This window comes from Protopterus annectens, chromosome 1.part1 (assembly GCF_019279795.1).
Source record: "Protopterus annectens isolate FY-2018-M chromosome 1.part1, PAN1.0, whole genome shotgun sequence".
Classification (NCBI taxonomy): Eukaryota; Metazoa; Chordata; order Ceratodontiformes; family Protopteridae; genus Protopterus; species Protopterus annectens.
In genome coordinates, this window is record NC_056726.1 from 1,732,259,989 (window position 1) to 1,732,273,068 (window position 13,080).

General features: G+C 42.0%; 1 protein-coding gene across 2 annotated transcripts in view; it reads left to right on the forward strand.

Annotated features, from left to right (window-relative positions):
* Positions 1-1,883: 1,883 nt before the first annotated feature.
* The window catches only part of DHDDS (dehydrodolichyl diphosphate synthase subunit), a 1,104,913-nt gene continuing 1,093,716 nt past the window's right edge, over positions 1,884-13,080 (forward strand). Inside the window, exons 1-2 of one of the 2 annotated variants that reach the window (XM_044084203.1) lie at positions 1,884-2,046; positions 2,488-2,575. The gene's annotated coding sequence lies outside the window, so the exon portion shown is untranslated. The remainder of the gene's footprint in view (positions 2,047-2,487; positions 2,576-13,080) is intronic. The other variant, XM_044084194.1, reaches the window with a different exon arrangement.

The window sequence follows — 13,080 nt, forward strand, 5'->3', positions numbered from 1 at the left end:
CTCTCATTCACACACATATATTCTGTCTTAGTCCTGCTGCCCTTCATTCCTCTTCTCTCTAGAGCATATCTCCATCTCTCCAGGGTCTCCTACACCTGTTCCCTACTCTCACTACAGATCACAATGTCATCTGTAAACATCATAGTCCACGGGGACTCCTGTCTGATCTCGTCTGTCAACCTGTCCATCACCATTGCAAATAGAAAAGGGCTCTGAGCTGATAATGATGTAAGCCCACTTCCACCTTAAATGCACCCGTCACTCCCACCACAGACCTCACCGCTGTCACACTACCCTTGTACATATCCTGTACCACTCTTACATACTTCTCCGACACTCTCGACTTCCTCAAACAATACCACAACTCCTCTCTAGGCAGCCTGTCATATGCTTTCTCTAAGACTATAAAAACACAATGCAACTCCTTCTGACCTTCTCTGTACTTCTCCATCAACACTCTCAGAGCAAACATTGCATCTGTAGTGCTCTTTCCAGGCATGAAATCATATTGCTGATCACTAATCATCACGTCCCTTCCTAACTTAGCTTCCACTACTCTTTCCCATAACTTCATGCTGTGACTGATCAATTTAATCCCTCTGTAGTTACTACAGCTCTGCACATCACCCTTATTCTTAAAAATCGGTACCAAAACACTTTTTCTCCATTCCTCAGGCATCCTCTCACTTTCCAAAATTTCATTAAACAATCTGGTTAAAAACTCCACTGCCATTTCACCTAAACACCTCCATACTTCCACAGGTATGTCATCTGGACCAACAGCCTTTCTATTCTTCATAGCTATCCTTACTTCCTCTTTGCTAACCCATTGCACTTCATGATTCACTATCCCCACATCATCCAACCTTCTCTCCCTCTCATTCTCTACATTCATCAACCCACGATTTGCACAACACACTCTCCTCACTTTTAAGTATGTTTCCCTCATTATCCTTTATCACCTTTACCTGCTGCACATCTTTACTAGCTCGGTCCCTCTGTCTAGCCCGGTACAGGTCCTTTTCTCCCTCCTTAGTGTCCAACCTTTTATACAACTCTTCATATGCCTTATCCTTCGCCACCTCTTGCACCTCATCTCCTTATACTCCTGTCTACTTTCTTCATCTCTCTGACAATCCCACTTCTTCTTTGCCAATCTCTTTCTCTGCATACTGTCCTGTACACTAAATAAATAAGAACAATTATAGACTTTATCTTCACATTTATGTTAATCCTCATTGTACTATTTTTGTCAACTTCATTAGTTAATTAATTTTAATATTTAAAAAAAATGTCCCAGATCATCTCTGGATGTGTCCTTAATACTGGGTGCACGGGGTTTTGAACTATGACTGCATCCCTTTCCCTGTGTGTGTTGTTAAGAAAATTACCCCCGGGCATACTGTCAACAGGGAATAAACGTTGCTTACTGTTTTCAATCTTTACTTGTTCCGCTGTTTCAGAAAGTCATACCGTTTATTCCTAGAAAAATAACGGACAACCTGCAAAAAGTTAAGTCTGAATACAGAAGTGATGAATAGTAAGATTATACCGTGTTTTACTGATACCATCTGAGATGCTGAAGACGAAAAAATAAGTCAGGAGTAATACCTCTCAACCTCATTATCGCAACAAATCTGGACACATCCAAAATTATTGGAAGGTGGGGACAAAAGCCCAAAAATAGGGATAGCTTTTAAATATCCCTGTTATAAACTTGGAAAGTTGTTAGAGTAAAATGATTTGTCTTAGCGCGCACTTTAAGATATGAATTCTGAAACTGAAATGTATCTCACTATTTAGTTAGGAAAAGACCCAAAATAGGAAGTGAAAATCTGGCCAGTAGATACAGGAATCAGTTGCTTGGCCACGTCATCCGATACTGGTACGGCAGAAGCGAACTGTCACAAGTGTGAGCTTCCATTATTACCCCTTCCTTTCTTTCTGCGGAAACTATACGGAGTGTTTATGTGGTTGTGCAGGAATTGGATTGCGGAAAAGTAGTTTGATTCGTTGACCTATCGTTGCTGCAGCAATTCTTCTGAAGTAAGTATGTTTGTAGCTATTTCAATCCTTCGGTACTTGCTGTAGTGTCTCACGAGAGGTAAATGATGAAAGTGCCGACTGGGATAAAATAAGTAGTTCTCTGAAATAAAGTTTATGCGCAGATTTTGATTTCGAACCACGGCCGGTATCAGCAGATTTTAAGAAACGCTTTTGCTGAACTTAAAAGTGAGATGCTATCTTCAACATGTTACGTAATGGAAGTGGGGGTGTAGGCAGAAATTTCATTTTACACTCACAGCACTATATTGCTGCTTGACATTTTTTTTAAATGAACGCCTCTATAAACATTACTTCATATTCCTTTAAAAATGTACACATTTGGCGGTTGTTTTTCTTGTCAAAAAGAAGCTGCTTTTAGTTGAGCATTACTTTACTTTTAACATGTTATGTAAAGTTTTATATTGCAACTGTTGTTTACAGGTTCTTTGATGTCCTGGGCAGTGTCAGTCTTGCTATTTGTGAAAGATACTAATGTGAAAGCAGTGTATTCTGAGTGACAGTTTAGGGGGTATGTACACTTTTTTTTATTGGTGACAACCACCTTGTTTAACTGTGGTGTTGCCATTTGCTGCATTTAAGCTCATTCATGTGTTTGTTTTTAATCTGTATCTGGTGCTCATCAAGCAGCTGATGCATTACTAATTCCAGTCAGTAGATAGATGGCCATGTTGCTGACAGTGCTGAACTGGACTATGTTTTTATGGGAGTCCATTATTAAATGTTTAATGCTTAATATAGATTGTAGTAGCAGGTGTGGAAATTGATATAAGCTTTCACATATAGTGCCATTGGACTTGGGCTATAACTGAAGACAGTGCCTTCTTTGGCATGCATCTAACCAAACACGTCCAACAGTTGGAATGCCCACAAAGGCTGCTCACCAGGAGAATTCAGGGCATGAATATCATGAACTACACTGATCACGTAAAGGCTCTGCCTCTATATTCAGTCTCCTATAGGCTGCTGAGAGGAGATCTTTCCCTCGCTTACAGGGCTCCTTCAGACCCAGCCCTGATGGATCTGTTGCACATGCACAAAGCAGACAGCACCAGAAGCACTAGATCCAGGGATCTGAACTTCACTTGTGACATAAACAGAATGTAATGGAGCGACAGATATGTCCCAAAGGATCCCTGCACTATGGAATAGGCTCCCCATCCATGTAAAACAGAGTTCATCTTTGACCCTATTTCAAACAAAATCTTGACAATTGGTTGGGAAATTGTAGACTTACCCTTCTGGACAGAAGCTGTCAATCCTAAGTATCCCCCTCTTAAATCCTTAGTTACCTCCCCACCATATAGACACCCACGATACTTGGAGCCCAGATGGTGGCTGGCTAGGCTTGTAAGGGCCCTAGTGGTCATTAGCTTAGTAGCATCCTGTGAGCTTCTGATTTAAGTGAAGAAAGGTGGGTGGTATTTCTTTATAGTACCCTCTTAATGTTTGATCAGGTTTAGACTTGAGTTCATTGATTGATAGCAGTGACTGGCAAACATGCAAATGTCATTGCTGACAACACTGATTTTATTTGTGCATGTATGTATTTCTTTATTCATCCATCCTTTGTTGACCAAGTCAGTCCCACTAGGTTAGTAGCCTCTTTTCAGGGGGACTCTGGGTATTTGTGCTACATGGGGAAATTTGGCCAGGGCATTGGGGAACATCCCCTACTCCTTCATTAGGTGCCTGTTACCACCAAATCAGGCAAATGGGGCATCGGTTTAACTTCTCTTAAGAAGGACAACATATTGAAGAGTGCAGCCCCCCCCCCCCCTCCATTGCTGCACTGCAGTGTTAGCATTCCATTTACCTGGTGTCTTTTCAGACTCCACAATCTTCTGCACCAAAAGCAAGTGCGCTACCTTTTGTGCTATTGACATTTATTGTATGTGCCGATGGCAAGGTGGCAGTATGATCACCTAAATATAGTCAGCATTGATCCACATATATTTTGATGAACTCAAGACAGGATTGTGATAATAGAAATGTTTCATTTTATGATTAAAACTGATATTAAATGTTTTGCACAATGCTGAATTAATAAATTAAGGGGGCTACTATCCCTGCAGCTTCTAATGGAACAGTGAGTCACCAGATCATAGTAAAATGTAGTTTTATTATGTCAGAAGCTGCAGCGGATGTACAAGGGAATGCACAGTAACTATAACAAAACTCGGTGCTCACAGTGCTGAAGTACACATCAGAGGTCTGATGCCCCCTACACACCCCAATTTACAGAACACAAATGTTAGGGGAAAAAGTACTTGGGCGTGTAACATGCAAAAAACACAGTGCATACAGTGCTAGAGCATGCACCTTCCCACTTTGCACAAAACACAGTCTGCAGTAACATAAGGAGATATGAATGTTTTAGGTAAATATTTTTGTGTGTAGTGACAGTAGAGTAGTTAAGATCATACTGAGTTTGTTATATGGGTCTGTGATGCCCCAGCACTAGCCCATTAATCAAGGAGCCTCACTCCTCACCACTGGCAATAGTGGGAAACGTACATACTGGAAGGATGAGTACACATGCAGTAAAACACAGTTTCCTGTAAGAGCACACAGAGATCACAGTCAATCTGGGGCTGGTTTCTCCCTCTTTCTCCAGATCCCAATAATACTCCCCACTGGCACAGCTATAGGGTTGCGATCTCAGCTGAGTGGCCAAACCAAGATCTCCAGTACCCTCTGTCCACCAGTGCTTTATGTCCCTCACCAAGTAGCTGACACACACACTGTTTGAGATTTGATTTATATACCAACACACACACACTCCTGGGAAAAGCTGGTACAGGTTTACTAGTTACGCCCTCTTCTGCCCAGACTAGAATGTAGTTCCAACTGCCACCAGCTACTCTTTATCAGCTACTTTAAGGCCCTTAACAAAGGGTGTCCAATCTTACTGTGTATTGTTACTATTAATCCAAATGGTAGTCTGACAAAGAGCAAGGCTATTTAGGAGTGGTCCGTACAGTGTCACCAAATAGTATGCAAGTACTCTAAAAGCTTAAATATTTCTAAGCAGACCAGCCACAATTGAACGGTTTAAATATATTTAAAAATAAAAGATAAAGACAATACTCATCACAGGAAATATTTGAAACACCATTGCAGGACCATCTCAAATGAAGAAAACATCAAAGCTGTACTTTACTATATCCCTATCTGAGTCTAAAATAGTTACTTTGGCTTAAAATCTTACTTACAGAACAGCAATCAGGCAGAAGTGGTGATGAGTGGATGTTGTCAGGTCAAAGACATACAGAATGCCCTCTCTCTCACACAGAGTTCTTAAATTAATATCAAATATTACTGCTGGGTTATCTTGGATGACATCACTTTTTATCACTTGACTTTAATTCCCAAGCTAAACCCCCAGTGTCCATCTCTCTGTGAAAATACGTACCCTTCAGATGTTTGCATCTGCTAGAAGACATAAAACAATAGAATACTTACAAAACAACACAGAGCCCCTAGTGTAGACATCATGTGTCCTGTTGACTGAACCCGAAAGATAACTTTTATCGCACAATCGTAAAACAATTCAATTTCAACTATTTTCTTGAAGTTTTGCAAGTTAAACCTCTTCTAGTTCCCACTGTTAAAACATGTACATTTACACAATTACAATAGTTTATATGCATTTCTGTTCTAAGCAAGCAGGGCATGCTATGGTTACATTTTAACTATGTAAATAACATACAGTTCCAACACAAGCATCTTACATGAAGCAGGTTGGCATTCACAAATGACACACAAAATCACTTACTCCCAGCTTAGCTATCTGGAATTTTGTATCTCCTTCTGTCACACTTCTATATAAATCATGTTAATATTCTCAAATAACTTGTACTTATTTACAAAATTCCAGATAGCTGGGCTAGTAGTATCTCCTTCTGTTGCATTTCTATGTAAGTCATATTAATATTCACAAATGACATAGAATTATTTACAAAATTCCAGCTAGCAGGGCTTGCAGTATTTCCCTTTGGCTAGTTTTTCAAGTGACCCTTGAGAAATGTTGCTTGAGAGGGTGAGCCTATCTGGGAATACCTTGCCCCATTCCCTATCTTGAGATTCCAGCTGCCTTGGCATTGCTGACCCCAGTACAGTGCTGCACTGTCCCCTCACATGCCTGCAAGCCTCGGCTCCACCATAGTAATTTGGGATTTTCCTGGCTGACTCCTTGTAGCCATAGATCCCCCCTCAGACTCCTCCTGCCTTGTACTGCAAATACTCAGCACAAGGGCCTCCCTGTCGTGGTAAGGTTTCATTATGTTTACATGGTACAATTTATGCCCCTGCCCTCCTGTCTAGCAGTTATACCATGTAGTTAACATCACTGACCTTCTTTACCACCTTGAAAGGTCCCCTCCCAAGCTGCCTCCAGCTTGTTGTGTCAGACAGGAATGAGAACCATAACCTGCTACCCTACAGCATACTCTCTAGCTCGAGCATTCCTGTCATACCAGACCTTTTTCTGCAGTTGGGCTTCGGCCAGGTTCTCCTGGGCCAAGCCCATGAGTTCCCTGAGCCTTATCCTGAGATTTAGGACATATGCCACAACAGACTCCTTGTGGGATTCACACTCACCCTCCCACTCATCACAAGTCAGATCTAGAGGTCCCCTCACCCTATGCCCATACAGCAACTCAAAGGGTGAAAAACCTGTGGGTTTCCTGTGAATCTTCCTTGTAAGCAAAAAAATGGTTAAATATTTGTCCCACTCCCTCTTGAACTGCTCTGCAAATCCCCCACTCCCTCTTGAACTACTCTGCAAATCCCCTTACCGTGGAGTTTAGTGAATAGGTTAACTTCTCCAAAAGCCCATTAGTCTGGAGATAGTATGGGGTGGTCTTTAGGTGCTTCACCCCACTGTACTTCCACAGACAAGCCAGCAGGTCTGACATGAACTTGGCACCTCTGTCAGTTAATATTTCTTTTGGGGAACCTACCCTGCTGAAAATCTCTAACAAAGCATTTGCCACCTTTTCTGCCTCAGTGGAGGATAGAGCCACCACTTCAGGGTATCGGGTAGCATAATCAGCTACCACTACAATATACTTTTTTCTCTGTGGATCTTGGGGTACTCAGAGGCCCCAAAATATCCAGAGCAACCCTCTGAAATGGCTCCTCAATCACAGGCAAAGGCATCAAAGGAGCTTTCACCTTGTCTCCTGCCTTGCTTACCTTTTGGTGCTGCTCACAGGTCCTGCAGTACCTTATTACATCTCTGGAAATCCCAGGCCAATAAAAGTTCTACATAATACATCTCTTTGTATGTTTTATGTCCATATAACCTGCAAAGGGAATATCATGGGCTATGGCTAGAAGTGCCAGACTGTAGGCTCTGGGCTCTACCAATTGCTTTTTTTCTCTCACCCTCTAACCCTCTCTTAGAGGTCCCCTCTCTGTTACAGTAACCCTTTGTCCCAGTATACAGATCCCACTTCTCTTGAGAATCAGGTGCATCACTAGCTGCCTCCCTCAGGCCTTGTAATGTAGGGTCTGAGAGCTGAGCCTGTCTGAACACTCTCTTGGTAACCCTTCCCACCTCCTCTTCCACAGGAAGTCTGGTATTCTTTGACAGCGGTGCCTCTCTGTCGGAATGGGTAATACTACTCACCTCTGCTCTTGCAGTCACTCTGTCCAAGGGAACATCAGTACCCACAAGTAGCTGTGGCTCACCTTCGGTGTCACTACCACAGGGTAGCTCCCTCCCTGAAGTAACCAACTCACTACTCCTGGCTGCAAGTGTGGGTCTCCCCCAGGCTACCAGACCCACATGCTTGTCCAAGCGTGACTGCATGTAACTGCATACACACAAGGTACTGCATTATCAACATCATTCCCTATCAGGACGTCTGCAGGGATATCCTCGATCACACCTACTTACTGGCTTCCTCTTCTACCCTCCCAGTCAAGGTGAACCCTAGCCAAAGGTATGTGGAATGGGGTCCCTCCTAAAGCTCTGACTGGAGTAGACTGCCCAAGCAAGTAGTGCTCCTCTTTAACCATTGGATGCTTCACAATGGTTAGGTCAGAGGCCGTTTCTTTCTTAGCCATGGCCTCTTTCCCATTTACTAAAATTGGATATACCCTCTTGTAGTAGTTTGGTACTCTTGTTGTCTCGGGACAACTTATTGCTGGCATTCTGTCTTTTCCACTTACTCGCTCTTCCCCCTTTTTTTACCCACCTTGCCACCATGGACATCTATATGCTACATTGCCCCCACTGGTTGCATTTAAAGCATTTTACCCTTGGTTCTGGACGTGTACTTGGGCTAGTGGCTTTGGCGAACACTGTTGGGGCAGTCTAGGCTGCCCCCCCATTGGTTCTCCACTGGGTATCCCTTTCCTGTGCAGTGTTGCCCTGCTTGCTAGGTATAGTTGTCCCTTCACCAACTCATCTGCAGTATTGCATTGCCTATCAGCTTACCAGATTCTCATGTCCTCAGGCAAAGTGCTAAGGGCTTCTTCCCTCACCAAAAGGTCTGCCAGCCCTTCAGAAGTGGTGACCTGACATCCACTCACCCAGCTATGAAAATAAGTGCTTAGTTCAGCAATATATTCACACACTTTTCATCTGCCTTGCGTCTTTGCTCACAAAACTTTTTTCTATAAGCTTCAGGTGTTAACTTAAGGCATTCTAACAAAGAATTTTTGACTGTGTTATTATTTAAGCAGTCAGTATCAGACAATTTAGAAATAGCGGTTACAGCTTTACCATGGAGTAAGGGGGTAAGGAACCATGCCCAGAGCCCTTGGTCAGCATTACACTGTTTACGTACCCTTTCAGACATACGAATGAAACTGTCAAAATTATCTCCCTCTGCAAATTGTGGAAGAAATTTACTGACTTTTGTTGCTTCTGCGGTTCAGTTACTTCCTTCCCTATTACCTCCATAACTCTGGTGAAGAGTCAGCTTCGCCTTTTCATGTTGTCTCTGCTTCTCATTCTCTTCAGCTTCTAAACGTCTCAGTCTCTCTGCTGCTTTTAATTCCATTTGTTTCTCCTGTTGCCATCTCTCTGTTGATTCAGAGTCCAAACGTTTGGCCTCCAGTTCGTGTCTGTAACTCCAGATGGATTTTTAAGTCCTCTGTGGAAAGGTTGAACTGTTCATTTTCTGAGATTTGTACATCTCCGATGCCAGCCTGGTTGTCGTTCTGATTGCTGGTCTGTGATGCAGCTGTGCCCAAGGCTGCAATCATTTCTGCTTTAGTGTGGTTAGCATGCACTAGTCCTTTAGCCTGGCAAATCTCAGCCAACTGGCTCCTTGTCAGCTTGCCATACTTCTCTGCTGACATGCTTGCCTGCACTCCCTGACTAACTAAGCAAAATAAAACAGTTGTGATATGAAACTCTAAATGTTCACCGTGTGGCTGATTGAGAGCGCAAACACCTTTAGTGACCACTGTTTACAGGCTACATGAATTCAATATCCACACCAATGAATCCTAATATGTGGATATTCCACCACTACAAGGCATTTAATATGTAATGTGGATATCCCACCACTGCCAACCAATTAATATGTGATGCCCCTACACTCTACCAGTAATCAAGGAGCCTCAATCCTCACAACTGGCAACCGTGGTGAATGTACACCTTGGGAGGATGACAAGCACACGCACAATAGTGCAATTTTCCTTAAGAGCACACCAAGATCAGTCAGTCTGGGGCTGGTTTCTCCAGATCCCCAAAAAGACTCCCCACTGGCACAGCTGTAGGATTGAGATCTCAGCTGAGTGGCCAAACCAAGATCTCCAGTACCCTCTCTGTCAAACCAGTGTTTCATGTCCCTGCCCAAGTAGCTGACACACACACCGAGATTTCATTTATATGCCAACACACACACACACACACACACACACACACACACACACACACACACTCTCTCTCTCCTGGGAAAGGCTGGCATAGGTTTACTAGTTATGCCCCCTTCTGCCCAGACTGTAAGGTAGTTCTGACTGCCACCAGCCATTCTTTATCCGCTACTTTTAAGGCCCTTAACAAAGGGTGTCCAATCTTACTGTGTAATGTTACTTGTAATCCAAATGGTAGTCTGACCGTGAGCAAGGGATTTTAGGAGTGGCCTGTACAGTGTCACCAAATAGTATGCAAGTATTCTAAGAGCTTGGATATCTCTAAACAGACCAGCCACAAATCTGAATCTAAAAGAGTTAATGTGCCCTAAAAACTTAAAAGAACAACAAGCAGGCAGAAGTGGTAATGAGTGGATGTCAGGTCAAAGACAAATACAGAATGCCCCCCCCCCCCCCCGAGAATTCTTAAATTAATAACAAATATTACTGCTGGGTTAGCTTGGATGACCTCACTTTTTGTCACCTGACTTTAGTTCCCAAGCTAAACCCTCAGTGTCAGAAACTACCCACATTTAACATCTCTCTCTGTGACAATACATAGCCTTCAGATGTTTGCAACTGCTGGAAGATGTAAAACAATAAAACATACTTGCGTATTATCTCAACCATGTTCCAAAGCATAATTTGCAAGACAGATTTCACAACAAGTTTTTATAATTACCTCTCGAAGTCAAGGATATCAGTAGTATAGGGCAGTTTTTGATTGTTTCTAGTATTTCCCATAAATTGTGGCTGTTAACACTTAACCCTTCATATTCGTCAGATGTCCCAGATATCATCCATTTATCCGTGGTTACTGTAGTAGTATCACTTGATTGTGAAATTCCCCAACATGAAGGTGTTCGTTTGTTGGGCAAGTCAGCTAAATGTCGGCTTTTTTATAGAGTTACTGATAATCTACCTGGAGGTTATTAACAAATGAAAGCACATCCTAAATTAAATGAAATAAAACCCATGTAATAAACTGCTGCAACAGTACAAAAAAAAAGCACGCTTAAATGATGTAGCAATTTACTGACTGTTATTGGTTTTACTACACTAAACAAACTTTCGTTTTCTCTGCAAAAGTTAAACGCCTTTTCTGTAAAGGAACTGCTGGTATCACACACATCAAAATGTAACTAGTTATTTAAAGTTGTAACTGGTTGTGATGACTTATGGTTTAAAAAACACGCATCGGAGAGTGCAGTAACCGAGAGCCATAGCCGTAGTCTCAACCAATCCAGGTCATATCTGGTAATAGTAATCAGGGACACAAAATATTGGTACTTTTAACTTCAGAAATAATAAACTAATATCCGTTTTCTGAAGTAAAAACATGTTTGTTAATCTAATTACTGACCACATTTATTAAATATAATTTACCACCTTTTCTTCAAAAGTTACCAGTTTGGGATTAACAAGGACAGAGCTAAGCCCTGAATCAATATCAGGGACAGTTGAGAGGTATCGGTACCGATCCTACTTGGCGTCCAAAAAGACTCCTTTCTCAATAACACAAATAACGTGCTGACAAGAATGTGTGGTTGCAGTGATACGCAAGTGCCCAATAAAACACTTAAAAAACAACATAGTCTCGTAGTGTAGACATCCTGTCTCCTGTTGACTGAAACCAAAAGATAATTTTTATAGCACAATTGTAAAACAATTTAATTTCAGCTATTTTCTTGAAGTTTTGCAAGTTAACACTCGTATGTTCTAATTCCCACTGTGAAAACATATACATATACACAATTACAACAGTTTATTTACATTTATGTTCTAAGCAAGCAGGACATGCTATGGTGACATTTTAGCTCAGTAAGTAACATGCATTTCTAACACAGTTGTAGCACAAGCATCTTACATGAAGCATGTTGGCATTCACAAATGACACATAACCACTTACAAAATTCCAGATAATTGGGCTGGCAGTATCTCCTTCTGTCACACTTCTATATAAATCATATTAATATTCTCAGATGATATATACTTATTTATAAAATTCCAGGTAGCTGGGCTGGCAGTATTTCCCTTTGTCAAAGGGTCTACTTCAGACTGTCAAAGTGCTGGAACGTCAAACCAGATATGACCGAGACCATATGCATGAAACCTCAGAAAATAAAAACCTAAATTAAAAAAAAATATATGTCCACCTGTGCCCCCACACCCCCTGCTTCTTAAATATACCAGCTCTGAGGCTGCACTTAAGTTGAAGTGAATGGGAATGTTTCCTTATGGCATTCTCCATGAAAATTATTTGTTCTAAAAAAACTGATGTTTTCATCTCTGTGATCAGTGTTTGACATTCCAGACATTTGACAATCTGAAGGGGACCCATGTGTATGTATTTATTTATTTTATATAAATATATATATATGTGTATTTAATATTTGTTAACTGAATTGGAACAAAGCCAATTTTTAGCGGCGGCCTGGGGAGAAACCCTCCAGAAGAATGTCTTCCTAATGTGGGAGGAAACCCACATGAATGCAGGGAGGACATACAGACTCCACCCAGAAGGCACCCCAGCTGAGAATCAAACCGGAAAACCTCTTTCTGTGAGGCAACTGTGTGTGTGTGTGTGTGTGTGTATGTATGTGTGTGTGTATGTATGTGTGTGTGTATATATGTGCGCGTGTGTTATATGTGTGTATGTTCATAGGTTCATAGGTTTATACTAGGCTATCTGCCCTAAGGCATTTATAAGCCTAGCCCAAAGTTTTGTGGCTTACGCCACCCCTTGTATGAAAAAAATACTGTACCCATTAGTTTGTTGTGCCTTTGTCCAGCAGTGACACAGAGAGGATTCCCGGGGTAAACCTACGATCACCCATCCACAGGTCAAGATTTCTCTTGAACAGAGCCAGCGAGGTGCTCTGCCTCACGTGGACCGGGATTTTATTCCACAGCATAGGGAGTCTCTGAGTGATAAATCTATCCCTCCAGCACGTCCTATTTATATCCGTGCTAAGGTTTAAGTCGCTTGCTCTAGTGGTTTTGGTAGATTTGGATTTTTTGAGGTGGAGCATGTCCATTAATTCCGGGTTGGACATGGCCTTGTATGTCAGGCACATGTCACCTCTGAGCAGACGGTATGCGACTGAATAGAGCTGGAGTTTCTTCAATCTGGCAGCATAT